Below are 2872 nucleotides of genomic sequence, written 5' to 3' on the forward strand. Positions count from 1 at the left end.
GTCAGACAGACTCTCTGACTGTCTGTGTCTTCACTCTGCCCCCCTCCTCCCCCGCCCCCTCCTTCAAACAGGGCTTGTTGCAGAAGGAACACCATGACCTTTGCCCTGATCTGAAGACTAGAGCAGTGTAGAACCTGAGTCAGCTGACCTTGGCCTGACCTCACACACACACACACACACACACACACACACCGTGGTTGTTACGTTGGTGACAGAACTGTTTGCTGGTTCATCTGCCCCCGGTGGCTCAGCACATTTAGCTGCTAGCGCTCACATTAGCATCTCTTTAAATATAGCTGGAAGTGTCTGTGCTGCGTTCACTGACAGTCGTCACCGTTAGCTCTGAGCCTCTGTTTCATTTGTCTCCTCCTTTAATCGTCTGCCCTCCCTTCCAGATGTTTCCGTTCCACATCAACGACTCCTAAATGAGACTCGTGTGTGTGTGTGTCAGTGTGTGTGTGTGTGTGTGTGTGTTTGTGTGTTTGCTCCAGGTCCCACCCCGGTGGTTCTGCGGTGCGTCTCATTGCAGGTATTTTAGCGTCCCTGCAGAGAGCTGCTGGGGCGGGGTCCCTCCTGTGTACAAATCAGAAAGAAAACAAACACCAGGACGTCAGGCTGTGACATCTGTGAGTCCAGAAGGTTCTGCTGGAGGAGGAGGAGGAGGAGGAGGAGGAGGAGGAGGAGGAGGAGCAGGTCTTAGTCTGACGTGTTTTAGCCGCTAACCCGTAGAAAACGCAGCCGGAGCTGAAGGGTTTGAAACCTGCACAGGTGTGTGCAGTGGACGACGACACCGTCTTTTTTTCCGTCCTCTCAGATGAATGTTCTTAATTAATGAGCGTCAGAATCATCAGCAGCAGCAGCAGCTGTCAGTACTGATCCACCACAGACCGCCGACACGTCCAGATGTCGTCCTGTTGGTGAATCCAGTCGTTACAGTGAAATATTATTGATCTTTAAATCCAGGAGTCGTTCAAAGGCCAGTGAACCAATAGGAGGAGGTCATGTGACAGGGCAGCTGCTGTCATCAGTGGACAGTCAAATCCAGACGTCCAGGACGGGGTCAGAGTGGAGTCCGGCCTGCGGTCCAGATCCTCAGGCGTCGGTGGTTTTCTGGAAAATAATCTGAACAAAAAACGCCACACACAGTTTTCAGACTCTGTGTCGAGTGTGTGTTTCCTCCTTGTACCCCCCCCCCACATGGTCTTTGGCCCCGCCCTCACTCCTCAGTCGTCCAATCAATACCAAAACAAGAGGCAACAAAAAGTCAGGCAGTGTCCAGTGGGACAGGAAACTGACCAAAAGTCACAGACGCTGGACGTGAGAAGTTTGTAAGAATCAATGGACGAGTCGGACTGGGGGAGGAGGGTCTGGAGGTTAAAGGTCAGAGAGAAACTCTGACCTTTAACTGACCTGACGGGTTCATCCAGAACTTTCTACAGGTGATGTTGGCTTCATGTATCGACCTGTGAGACTGAAGACAGAAACAGAACCGAGTCACTCCTGCTCAGAGTCACGTGTTGGACGAAACAACAGTCGGACGAAACAACAGTCGGACGAAACAACAGTCGAATGAAACAACAGTCAGGACGAAACAACAGTCAGGACAAAACAACAGTCGGGACGAAACAACAGTCAGGACGAAACAACAGTCAGGACAAACAACAGTCGGACGAAACCTTCACACTGTTCAGCAGAATTGAATCTAAACCCAGGATTAGGGCCACATAGGGAATCACCTGTTGCTCCACCAGCTGGAGGTGGCGCTGTGGCATCGTTTTAAAAAAATGTAAAAAAAAATAATGCCACACAAAAACTGAATACACCTGTAGTTATACGGGGGAGGTCAAGGGTTCGATGCCAGACCATAATATTGAACTCTACAGAAGAGTGGAGCAGACGGAAGGATTGATAACAGAGGGAAACAACAGTCGAATGAAACAACAGTCGGACGAAACAACCTTCACACTGTTCAGCAGAATTGAATCTAAACCCAGGATTAAAAAAATGTAAAAAAAAATAATGCCACACAAAAACTGAATACACCTGTAGTTATACGGGGGAGGTCAAGGGTTCGATGCCAGACCATAATATTGAACTCCACAGAAGAGTGGAGCAGACGGAAGGATTGATAACAGAGGAAAGGGGGGGTGAGGGTGGGGGTGTGGAGGAGAGGTCGTTGATGTTCATCTGCAGACCGACGCTGGGCAGCGACTTGATCGACGCTCCTTAAGGAGATGAGATGCACGGGCACACGCTGAACACAGGCAGGATGTTGGATGAGGTGTCGAGAGCTCGGATAAGTAGGTTAGCATTGGTTGTTGTAATGATGCTGCCAGTCATACAGCTGCTGCCTCGCCACACACACACACACACTATCTCTGTGTGTGTGTGTGTGTGCATTCATATTCTGAATCTAAGTTTAATTCCGTCCGGGGACGCCGCGCTCGCTGCAGTGTTCAGGAGCAGAGACATTTTATAGTGATTTATTTTCAGACTCGTGTCAGAAAACACGTGAGGCTCCTCGTCTGCTCGTCTCCCCGTTCTCTCGTCTCCTCGTCTCCTTGTCTCCTCGTCTCCTCGTCTCTCATCTCCTCGTTGGAGATGATGTTGAAGATGGGAAACAAAACAGAGAGAAAATCTAGAGGATCCATCCTCCAGGGGGCACTGCTCCTCCAGGGGGCACTGCTGTGTGTGTTCACGGCCGTTCAACTAATATTTTAACGACTTCTCTGACCCCGCCCCCACTTCTCTGTCATTTTTCACTTTTATGATCAACATCTAATTATTTCAGCGTAGGTCTGGGAGTTTCCCTCCTGACTGAGGCCTTATCTTATCTCACCCCCCCTCCTCACCCCTCACCCCCGACCCCCCC

The 2872-nt window shown here is 50.2% G+C and overlaps 1 protein-coding gene across 1 annotated transcript in view; it reads left to right on the forward strand.

The window, feature by feature from the left end:
• Positions 1–2872, forward strand: part of sdk1b (sidekick cell adhesion molecule 1b) — a 148520-nt gene that overhangs the window by 91708 nt on the left and 53940 nt on the right. The gene's annotated exons all lie outside the window — the stretch shown is intronic.

The sequence above is a fragment of the Cynoglossus semilaevis genome, chromosome 9, assembly GCF_000523025.1.
Source record: "Cynoglossus semilaevis isolate Cse_v1.0 chromosome 9, Cse_v1.0, whole genome shotgun sequence".
Lineage (NCBI taxonomy): Eukaryota > Metazoa > Chordata > Actinopteri > Pleuronectiformes > Cynoglossidae > Cynoglossus > Cynoglossus semilaevis.